Source organism: Anabrus simplex, chromosome 7, assembly GCF_040414725.1.
Source record: "Anabrus simplex isolate iqAnaSimp1 chromosome 7, ASM4041472v1, whole genome shotgun sequence".
Lineage (NCBI taxonomy): Eukaryota > Metazoa > Arthropoda > Insecta > Orthoptera > Tettigoniidae > Anabrus > Anabrus simplex.
The window spans coordinates 304,760,746-304,773,091 of record NC_090271.1 but is presented as its reverse complement, the minus strand read 5'-3'; the positions used below and the strand labels follow the sequence as shown (position 1 = coordinate 304,773,091).

Below are 12,346 nucleotides of genomic sequence, written 5' to 3'. Positions count from 1 at the left end.
CGCCTCTATGATGTGTCAATCAATCAATCAATCACTACTGATCTGCATTTAGGGCAGTCGCCCAGGTAGCAGATTCCCTGTCTGTTGTTTTCCTAGCTTTTCTTAAATGATCGCAAAGAAATTGGAAAATTATTGAACATTTCCCTTGATAAGTTATTCCAATCCCTAACTCCCCTTCCTATAAACAAATATTTGCCCTAATTTGTCCTCTTGAATTCCAACTTTATCTTCATATTGTGATCTTTCCTACTTTTAAAGACACCACTCAAACAAATTCGTCTACTGATGGCCTCCCACGCCATCTCTCCATTGACAGCTCGGAACATACCACTTAATCGAGCAGCTCGTCTCCTTTCTCCCAGTTCTTTCCAGCCCAAACTTTGCAACATTTTTGTAACGCTACTCTTTTGTCGGAAATCACCCAGAATAAATCGAGCTGCTTTTCTTTGGATTTTTTCCAGTTCCTGAATCAAGTAATCCTGCTGAGGGATGCACTAGAACCATACTCTAGTTGGGGTCTTACCAAAGACTTATATGCCCTTTCCTTTACATCCTTACTACAACCCCTAAATACCCTCATAACCACGTGCAGAGATCTGTACACTTTATTAACAATCATATTTATGTGATTACCCCAATGAAGGTATTTTCTTATATTAACACCTAGGTACTTACAATGATCCCTAAAAGGAACTTTAACCCCATCAATGCAGTAATTAAAAAGTGAGAGGACTTTTTCCTATTTGTGAAACTCGCAACCTGACTTTTATGCCCGTTTATCATCATACCATTGCCCACCGTCCATCTCACAACACTATCGAGGTCACGTTGCAGTTGCTCACAATCTTGTAACATTTATTACTCTGTACAGAATAACATCATCTGCAAACAGCCTTATCTCTGATTCCACTTCTTTACACATATCATTGATATATATAAGAAAACATAAAGGTCCAATAATACTGCCCTGAGGAATTCCCATCTTAATTATTAGGTACTTGTTAGTAGTTGTTAGTTGTTATTATGTAGTTGTTAGTATGATTAGCTGCCACCCGCGGAGGCCCGAGTTCGATTCCCGGCTCTGCCACAAAATTTGAAAAGTGGTACTAGGGCTGTAACGGGATTCACTCAGCCTCGGGAAGTCAGTTGAGTAGAGGGGGATTCAGTTCCCACCTCAGCCATCCTCGAAGTGGTTTTCCATTGTTTCCCAGTTCTCCAGGGAAATGCCGGGATGGTACCTAACTTGAGGCCACGGCCGCTTCCTTCCCTCTTCCTTGTCTATCACTTTCAACATTCCCATACCCCCCCAAAACAGGTGAGGCCGCCTGGGCGAGGTACTGCTCCTCTTTCCCAGTTGTATTCCTCCGAACCAAAGTCTCACGTTCCACGACAATGCGCTTGAGGCGATAGAGGTGGGATCCCTCGCTGTGTCCGAGGGAAAAGCCAACCCTGGAGGGTAAATGGATTAAGAAAGAAAGAAAGAAAGAAAGAAAGAAAGAAAGAAAGAAAGAAAGAAAGATGTTCTCAGGAATTGTATTCCCTCGGTGAGATATTTAATTAGGTGTTGAGCAAACCATATCATCTAAAATAATCGTGTGAAATTTGGTAACTAACTTCTCGGCGTATTTAGTATTTTATGTAGATGACTCCTGCATGTTAGTAAGTTATAATAATAATAAATACCACAGAACTGAGCCGGGATAGAACCTGCCATCTTGGGCTCAGAAGGTCAGCGCTTCTAACGTCTGAGCTACGCAACGCGACGGATGGCAGGAAGAGCATAATAGATGATCAAGGAAGGTCAGACTGGAAAGATGAAAGTGAGGAACCTGTCCGTGTTTATTTATTTATTTATTTATTTATTTATTTATTTATTTATTTATTTATTTATTTATGAGTACAGTATACAGCAGAGATACACTTCAATTATAATAGTAATTAAGGTTTGGACTAACTAAGAAACAACAAGAAATACAAACAAGCTTTAAGATTTACAGTATCTCAACATTACAAGAATATATGTTTGCTAGCTTTGAAACATTGTCTAATAATGTATTGTAATCAAAATGTAGTTTCACGTTGTCGAGAATAATAATTTCAAAGACGTTCATAGTAAAGGGATACAGAGATAAAATTAGTGGTATATTAGCAAATTCTTTCTTTCTGACATTTTAAATTAGAGTTTAAAACTATAATGATATAATGTAGAATGGCTGTTCAATTACTAAGTATTTCTTTAATCAAACTACCGAGTGAGTTGGCCGAGTGTTTAGGGTCGCGCAGCTGTGAACTTGCATTCCGGTTTGAACCCTGCTGTCGGCGGCCCTGAAAAGGGCTTTCCGCGGTTTCCCGTTTTCACACCAGGAAATTGCTGGGCTTATTTTGTTCCGCAAAAGAACAGTCAGCACGAGATTCGAGCCGTAGCTTTCCACAGGGAATCACACCGCGTTATTCCTATCCCGTGGTCCATTAGGGAAAGTTACTCTCGTAGGTAGATCATGTTCTTTCTGAGGAATGTTCTGTTTCGTCTTGGACTAGGTGGGAGATGGTTTCACGGCTCCGTAAGGCTTGGAAGGTTGAAAGTGAGCCGTGCCTAAATGGCACGATCCGAGGTAAACAATCCCACAAGTATGACATCATAAGCGCTCTCACCTCGCCCTATACAGGTAGCGGTATGCTCAGTGTGACGTCACTTGTTACCAGGCAGGAGCAATACTCGTGTCTCCAGGGTTGCCAGATCCTCCGAACAACTTCCGGTTTTGATATAAATAAGTCTTATGGCAGGGGGTCATCTGAAAATGTGCGTCACGAAATTAGCGACAAAAAATATGTGACGCCATGTTACCTAGCAACCGTGCAGGCTGTGATGTGAAGTATTGATGGATGGCCGTGATTGAAAGATATATAGAAGGCTCCCTTATCAAAGAGGCCTCATCTCATCATCATCATCTGTTTACCCTCCAGGGTCGGCTTTTACCTCGGACACAGCGAGGGATCCCACCTCTACCGCCTCAAGGGCAGTGTCCCGGAGCTTCAGACTCTTGGTCGGGGATACAACTGGGGAGAATGACCAGTACCTCGCCCAGGCGGCCTCACCTGCTATGCTGAACAGGGGCCTTGTGGAGGGATGGGGAAGATTGGAAGGGATAGGCAAGGAAGAGGGAAGGAAGCGGCCGTGGCCTTATGTTAGGTACCATCCCGGCATTCGCCTGGAGGAGAAGTGGGAAACCACGGAAAACCACTTCCAGGATGGTTGAGGTGGGAATCGAACCCACCTCTACTCAGTTGACCTCCCGAGACTGAGTGGACCCCGTTCCAGTCCTCATACCACTTTTCAAATTTCGTGGCAGAGCCGGGAATCGAACCCGGGCCTCCGGGGGTGGGAGCTAATCACGCTAACCACTACACCACAGAGGCGGACTCATCTCATCATACTCTAGAGAAATTATTATTTCATTCGTGGTAGTTTCATAGGCCCTGATGTTGGTGGTGATTATTGTTTTAAGAGGAAGTACAATTAGGCCCTGAGTCAGATTACCCCTTCCGAGGTACTGAATCCTACACTTGTCGACTCCAAATTGCATACACATGTCCCTCGAAAACGGTTCGTTAGATGCGTTCGTTCGTAATGTTTACCCTCCAGGTTCGGTTTTTCCCTCGGACTCAGCGAGGGACATCACCTCTACCGCCTCAAGGGCAGTGTCCTGGAGCTTCTGACTCTGGGTCGGGGGATACAACTGGGGAGTACGACCAGTACCTCGCCCAGGCTGCCTCACCTGCTATGCTGAACAGGGTCCTTGCGGGGGATGGGAAGGTTGGAAGGGATAGACAAGGAAGTGGGAAGGAAGCGGCCGTGGCCTTAAGTTATGTACCATCCCGGCATTTGCCTGGAGGAGAAGTGGGAAACCACGGAAAACCACTTCGAGGATGGCTGAGGTGGGAATTGAACCCCCCTCTACTCAGTTTACCTCCCGAGGCTGAGTGGACCCCGTTCCAGCCCTCGTGTCACTTTTCAAATTTCGTGGCAGAGCCGGGAATCGAACCCGGGACTCCGGGGGTGGCAGCTAATCACACTAACCACTACACCACAGAGGCAGACTTCGTTAGATGCAAATATATTAATCGTTATCAATTTGAGTTTAATTTATCTAAAGACATGATTATGATCATTTGATATGATTTTCTTTTTCGTTCTCAATTGTCACAATCTACTAGGTGGAACTATTTTATCGGACTGCGCATCAGTACAACTTCCCTTCATCTACGATCAGTTTAAGATAATTTTTGATGCGAGATTGAGATGTATAACGTACGGTACGGGTCTCTCGCATATAAAACAACCCCCATGACACAACAGTCCCGAAGGGCCATGGCAAACCAAGCGACTGCTGCTCAACCAGAAGGCGGGCAGATTACGAGGTGTGTTGTCAGCATGACGAATCCTCTAGACCGTTATTCTTGGCTTTCTAGACCGGAGCCGCTATCTTATCGTCAGGTAGCTCCTCAATTGTAATCACTTATTCTGAGCAGACTTCGAACCAGCCCTCAGAACCAGGTCAAAATCCCTTACCTCTCCGGGAATCGAACCCAGGGCCTCCGAGTAAGAGGTAAGCACACTACGCGTACACCGCGGGCCCAGGCGTCTCTCGCATATAAGCATTCTAATATGACAGCTGACTGAGATGAGATATCAATATGTGTCCTATCACAAAGTTCGCAGGGACAATCGAAGAGTAAAACTGCTAGAATTTCGAATATGGTACGGTCCTTCTGTGTCTGCCTGCGTCTACGGAGGCAAGGAGGAAGGGGACGGGCCGGTGACCTAGATGTTCGGCCTCTTTAAATAGCAATCATCGTCATAATCAGGAAGAGCAAGACCCTCAAATGAATGACTAACTGAATTACCGCTCAATGTTAATTATTGTATGATCATTTAACTTTTATGTAAAATAATAAAAATTGACATATTTCTACATATCTTCCAAATTTTCAAGCGCTACCTTTAGAAATAATACTTTTTAGATCTGTCAACACTGCGTGTCTTACTGGAAAACCATCTCCTAGCAGCACTCTTATCCCGCCTATCACTTCTCGGTTCTGTCTAGAGTTTCTCTTTAACATAAAAGGTGTTTACCGAGCGAGCTGGTCGTGCGGCTAGGGCGACGCAGCTGTGAGCTTGCATTTCGGAGATAGTGGGTTCGAATCCCACCGTCGGCAGCCCTGAAGATGTTTTTCCGTGGTTTCCCATTTTCACACCAGGCAATTACTGGGGCTGTGCCTTAATTATGGCCACGGCCGTTATGTTTCCAATCCTAGCTCTTCCCCATCCTTCCGTCACCGAAAACCTTCGATGTGTTCGTGCGATGTTAAACAAGTAGCAAAACAGGGTTGTTGCTCAGTCTCGTGAGGACAGTGAAGATCATTATGAAACAAAAATTGTAGGTACTACAATGACCACTGACCACGTCATACCCTGTTCTCCCTGAAGAGAGGTATCTGCCGATCTCTAGACCTTTACTACAGGCAGACACACGATTTTGTTGTAGGAAAGTTGCTGTTTCTGGTGCTTTCTTGCCGGACTGAGAGGTTCAGATGGTTGTGTTGTTATTGGTTTCACTTCTCACTTAATACTGTTACGATTTTTGAGGACGGGGTGCACAAAATTTTTTCCCACAGATTTCTTTCACGTGCCAGTAAATCTACCGACTCTTGGCGTACTGTATTTAAGCACCTTCTGATACTACCGGACTGAATCCGCCTACTTGGTGTGAGAGTGCTCTACCGTTTAAGCTACTCAGCCTGGTTGTTTGTATGTATCCAATTATTCTTTTTATTTCTGCACTTTTTTATAATTGGCACTTGACTCGGTTATGACCCCGTTTTACAGACGGACGCCCTTCCTTACGCCAGTCCCCGAGGCAGGGGAAATAACTATGAGCAGTTAAAATCCCCGACCCGGCCGGAGATGGAAGCCTAGGTCTCTGAAACGAAGACAAGTACGCTGATTATTATTATTATTATTATTATTATTATTATTATTATTATTATTATTATTATTATTATTATCATCATCATCATCATCTGGTTACCCTCCAGGTTCGGTTTTTCCCTCGGACTTAGCGAGGGATCCCACCTCTACCGCCTCAAGGGCAGTGTCCCGGAGCTTCAGACTCTTGGTCGGGGGATACAACTGGGAAGTATGACCAGTATCTCGCCCAGGCGGCCTTCCCTGCTATGCTGAACAGGGGCCTTGTGGAGGGATGGGAAGATTGGAAGGGATAGGCAAGGAAGAGGGAAGGAAGCGGCCGTGTCCTTAAGTTAGGTACCATCCCGGCATTCGCCTGGAGGAAAAGTGGGAAACCACGGAAAACCACTTCCAGGATGGCTGAGGTGGGAATCGAATCCACCTCTACTCAGTTGATCTCCTGAGGCTGAGTGGACCCCGTTCCAGCCCTCGTACCACTTTTCAAATTTCGTGGCAGAGCCGGGAATCGAACCCGGGCCTCCGGGGGTGGCAGCTAATCACGCTAACCACTACACCACAGAGGCGGACATTATTATTATCGTTACGGGGATTTCCTGGATTGCAGAGGTGTAAGAAGGTGCGGGCTTGAATGGGTGGATAGAGACAAGATGAGAGCATAATTTAAAATAAATTCTGAAACGTATTTTTTTTTTCTGACTTTAAACTTTGATGAACAACAAATAACAGTTAAGTAGAATTACGATGAGCTCGTCAGCTCTTATAACAATAATGATTTGAAGTCTTATAACAATCAGGCACCATGGAGAAAATTGTTGACACAATGAATTCAAAGAGATGAGTTTCGTAGCTCGAAAGTTATAAAGAGCACTTTTGCTCCACTCAATTACACTCTCGGAGACTGAGCTTTTAAATTTACAACATTCCAGCCTCTCAAAACCATCGAAATTTTACATTACACTTTGTAAACTGTTTTTACTGTCTTTTCTGCTCTGTTTTTACTGTCTTTTCTGCTCGACAGTCTGATTCACAATTGTCTATAATTAATGACACTATAAACAGAGGCAATAAGTGACCATTCTAAATGGTCTGAGTGGTCAAAAGAAAAGGTTTAAGATATCGGCCATAAACAAAATGCTAGGAGGTGAAACCGTTGCATTCCTTCTGAAATACACTTTGAAAAATTCTTAGGATCCTATATGGGCTTATGGCCGTAAGTTACAGAGGTTAAGCCTATACTACAGAGGGTGACTAGATAGCGAAAATATTAAGTTCCAAAACAGAGTTAAAATGTAAAGTTTTAGAAAATCATAGTCACCCCTATACCAAGTTGAATCGGTCTTAAAAGAGGGTGAACACTATTTATTCCCTAAGTTACATCTTTACAAGCAGAGATTTGAATAGAGTCCTTAGACTTGCTTGAATATTTACATTTAAAGATTATATTAAACTTTAGAAATTTACATTAAGAATGAATTTTGAAACCCTCCCCACAAGTTAACTCTCTGGAGCTATCACATATTTAAAAGATGTCTGCCATTACCTTGAGATGGTGGCCTTCCGACGACGGGCAAGGTTTTTCCCTGCCTCCAGTAACCGTATGCACTCTAGACTGGAGCGAAGAAAAATACAACATTGGCCCAAAAGCTCCCAGCTTTTATAGCAGAGGGGAAAGTTCCAGAGCTCTCTAGGCCGATGGCCTGTACACACCCCCAGTTTTGACTGTCTACAAAATATATACAAAAATTTTTGATTGGCTAATAATTTAAGAAGAAAGGAAGTGATAGAAGTGCCAGTAACCTTTGCACACCAAGAAACAATCTACGAACACTTCCGTTTTACAAACCTAGAACATACAAAATCCCTTTGAAAATTAATTGTCCGTCCTCCCACAAGAGGGGACACATAAGTATACAGTAGAGACATCTAATGATTAAAGTTCCGAACTTCTTCCAATACACACTTCAGGATTTACATCACGTATGGCCTTCTAAAAGGCGCCCAATTCAAATAAACAGAGAAGGTGCACCTCCGGTACAATTTATCTTTTCTTCTAATTAATCACTTTGATAATGGTCCAAAATCTATGATAACTGGAAAAACATCACGCCTATTCACTCCTTTCGAGAGTTGATCTCAGGAGTATTTGAATCATTTGCCTCGCTTTTGGAACGGGTTTTATATGCTGCTACCTGTCACTTGCCTAACTCATAACACGGAGTGGTAATTATCTCCAGTCCATTGTTTCCTCGGTGTAATAAACGTTCTTCTTCGAGACGTGCTGGAGTTTCTTCACTCCCTCCAGCAATGTAACGGCACAATTGAGTCAATTTCAGCTTATCACTATCCCAGTAAATAAATGTCAGGTATAATTTTACGGCTGAATGCTATGTACTGAGCGCCACCAGTGAATAAGATGTGTAGTGGTAGTGCGTCTTATATCCATCTGTTAAGAAGAACTGCGCTTCGTTTGTGGTTTCCAGAGGGTATTTGTGATTTTATTTTGGGTGCTGAGTTTATGCTAGTGTTATTTAGTGAGTCCACGTTCATTTAATAGTGTTTTAGGGTCATATTTATTATCAGTTTTGTGCCCTAAATATCTGCCATCTTGTTCACTGTTACAATAGTTCCACAGATATCACTACTTAGATGGAAACTCGCTATATTTATTTTAAACATTTTGCCCTAACTGGCACCCATTTTGTCTCGTCTGCTATCACTACCATGGAGACCACAAAGAAGATGTGCACTCTACTCTCTTTTCACGCGGTTGCCTAGGACACAGAGCCTGCCCATTTTGTCAGCCATCTTAAGAAGGGCAAATTTTGATACGACGTGTAGCGTCTGATCCAGAGTGGGCGGCTACACCCAATGTCTGTTCTCCATGTCAGGAGCGGCTGTATTTATACAGGGGAAGGCAACGGGAAACCACCCCAGTGACAATTTTCCCAGGAAGTTACTATGGAGAGAAAAAATAAATCAAAGGCCCCTAGTCCCGGGCAGCCCTTTAGTGGGCAAGGGGTGCTAAGAATCCCCCGGTTTAACATAATTAAAAATCAACTACGTATAGCTACATGGAACGTTAGAAGTTTATATGCAGCTGGAAAGCTGGACAATATGATTCAAGAAGCCAGGCGATGGAAAATGAACATCTTAGGAATCAGTGAGCTACGCTGGCCAGGTTCTGGATTGTGTCGCCATGAACATGGCACACTCTACTTCTCTGGCAGGGACCCGCAAGACCGCAATCACTGGAATGGAGTAGGTGTGTTCGTTTCGGCGAACTATGTCAGATATGTCAAAAACTTCATACCAATCTCTGACCGTATAATGCTGTTACAGATGCAGAATCAGCCCTTTAATGTAAGCATTATACAAGTATATGCTCCAACAGCGGACACAAAACATGACAATGACGTTGATGAGTTCTATGAAATGCTGAATAAGGTATGTAAAGAACTCAACAGCACTGACATAATAATAATATCAGGAGATTTTAGTGCCAAAATTTGGCAAGGTAGAAGGTCTGACTTAGTGGGAGAATATGGATTGGGTTCAGCTAAACAAAGAGGTGACAGACTATTCCAATTCTGCCAAGAGCAAGATCTAGTTGTTTGTAACACTTGGTTCAAACTTCATAAACGGCGCCTCTACACATGGATTTCACCACTAGAAAAGGAAACAGGAAGACCAATCAGGAATCAGATTGATTATATTCTGATTAACAAAAGATTTAGAAATATTGTTAAACGAGCAACAACGTATACTGGAGCAGATATTGGGTCCGACCATGTGCCATTAGTGGCAGATATCAGATTGAAATTGAAAACTACCACATCAAAGCAAGTGTCTAACAAGTTTGATGTTACCAAATTGCAAGATAGTACAATTAAAAAAGCAGTAATACAAGACCTGAACAACAAAATGCAAACCAACAATAGCAACAACAATGACAACAGTACAGAATATCAATGGAAAATATTACATGATACACTGTTAAAAGTCTGTAAGGATCATCTTACACCAACAAGGCAAAAGAAGCAGAGATGGATGACTGATGAAATACTTGATCTAATGGAACGGAGAAGACAAGAAAAGGGCAGAGAAGACAGCTACCGACAGACACAAAGGGAGATTAAGAAGGAAATCAAATTAGCCAAGGAAAGATGGATGACAATGAACTGTGAAGAAATAGAAGAACTAAATAAAGACCATGATAGTTTCAAGTTATACAAGAAAGTAAAAGAGATAGCTGGGCTGTACAGAAAACAGACGCCAATGACTCTATTTGATGACACCAGCAAACCCATCCTAGATGAACAAAAAGTCATACAGACCTGGACAGAATACATAAACGAATTGTTCAGTGATGACAGAGGTGAAATTGTGTACTTACACAATGCGAAAGGTCCAAAAATAACAAAAGAAGAAGTATTACATTCCCTCACAATATCACCTAATGGTAAAGCAGTAGGTCCAGACCAGATACCAGCCGAGGTTCTAAAACTAATAACTGAAGAGAATGTTGACCAAATTGGTAAAGTTTTCAATACAATTTATGATACTGGAATAATCCCAGAGAACTGGTTGCAATCGACATTCATCGCAATACCTAAAAAGTCTCATCCAAAGAAATGCAGTGACTACCGTCTCATAAGTCTGATGAGTCATATGCTAAAAGCATTCTTACGTATAATACACGCACGCATTAGAACAAAGTGCGAAATAGACTTGGATGACAACCAAATGGGTTTCAGAAATGCCTTTGGCACACGAGAAGCCTTATTCAGCGTCAATGTCCTGCTCCAAAAATGCCGCCAACTACACAAAGATGTATTTGCATGTTTCATTGACTATGAGAAAGCTTTTGATAGAGTGAAACATGAAAAATTGATAGAGATTCTCCAACGAAAACATCTCGATGGAAAAGACACGTATCATACAGAATCTCTACTGGGGCCAACAAGCAACAGTCACAATCAACCAAACCAAAACATCAGATGTGAAAATCAGAAGAGGGGTACGCCAAGGTTGTATTCTCTCGCCGCTCCTTTTTAATATGTATTCTGACATCATTTTTAAAGAAGCTTTGCATGATGTTGAACTGGGGGTGAAAGTAAATGGTGTTTTGATCAATAATATTAGATATGCAGATGACACTCTGATTCTGTGCAACACTATAGAAGGCCTTCAAGAACAAAGAGCTCATCCTGCGAAATGCACCTCTAGCGTTCTCAATTCTGCATCTGATTTCCTTATCTGGATCCATACTCTCTGTTATTATGCTGCCGAGGTACTTGAACTGGTGAACTTGTTCTATTTTACGGTTGTTTAATGACAAGGTGACATTTGCATTACTATTTCTGCTAAATACCATTAACTTAGTTTTTCTACATAAATGTAGTTTTTTCTACATTTATGTAGAAAAAACTAAGTTGTCATTAAACAACCGTAAAATAGAACAAGTTCACCAGTTCAAGTACCTCGGCAGCATAATAACAGAGAGTATGGATCCAGATAAGGAAATCAGATGCAGAATTGAGAACGCTAGAGGTGCATTTCGCAGGATGAGCTCTTTGTTCTGTAATAATAATCTAAATCTGAAGCTCAGACAGAGATTAATGAAGTGCTACATCTGGTCAGTACTGTTATATGGAGCAGAAACATGGACCTTAAAAGCCGCAAGTATCAAACGACTTGCCGCCTTTGAAATGTGGTTGCACAGAAGAATGCTTAGAATACCCTGGACAGATATGATAACAAACGATGTCCTAAGGAGAGCTAGGACAAAGCAAGAACTAATAACAACTATAAAAGTTCGCAAAACAGCTTATCTAGGCCACATATTAAGAGGAAACAAATATGGCCTCATAAAACTCATTCTCCAAGGTAAAATAGAGGGCAAACGGCGAGTTGGCAGACCAGAGATAACATGGTTACACAACATCAAGCAGTGGACCGGTATTGAGACAACTGAGAGACTCTTCCGGCTAGCAGAAGACAGAAAAAAACTTTCTCCAGAGTAATCGCCGACGTCTGGGCAACCGGATATGGCACTTGAAGAAGAAGAAGAAGAAGAAGAAGAATGCTATCCCTCTGACTCTGAGGCTCTCTATTTACTCCGAGATGAACCAACATCATGTTTTCTCATTCCGACTGTGACAAGCTTCCTTATTTATATATAAGATGTATTTAATAGCTCAACAAAATACATTGCTACATCAAGATTAGTGATCACAGAATGAAAAAGCAAAGCAGAATACAACTAACTATAAGTTCCTGACTTTCTGCGTAGAACACAGTGATACCTAATTTGGAGAGATTGCCTGTAGATGACCCGCCAAACAATCTGAGAGATCCACG

General features: G+C 42.2%; 1 protein-coding gene across 1 annotated transcript in view; it reads left to right on the top strand.

Annotated features, from left to right (window-relative positions):
• The window catches only part of LOC136877597 (collagen alpha-5(IV) chain), a 570,940-nt gene that overhangs the window by 327,203 nt on the left and 231,391 nt on the right, over positions 1-12,346 (top strand). The gene's annotated exons all lie outside the window — the stretch shown is intronic.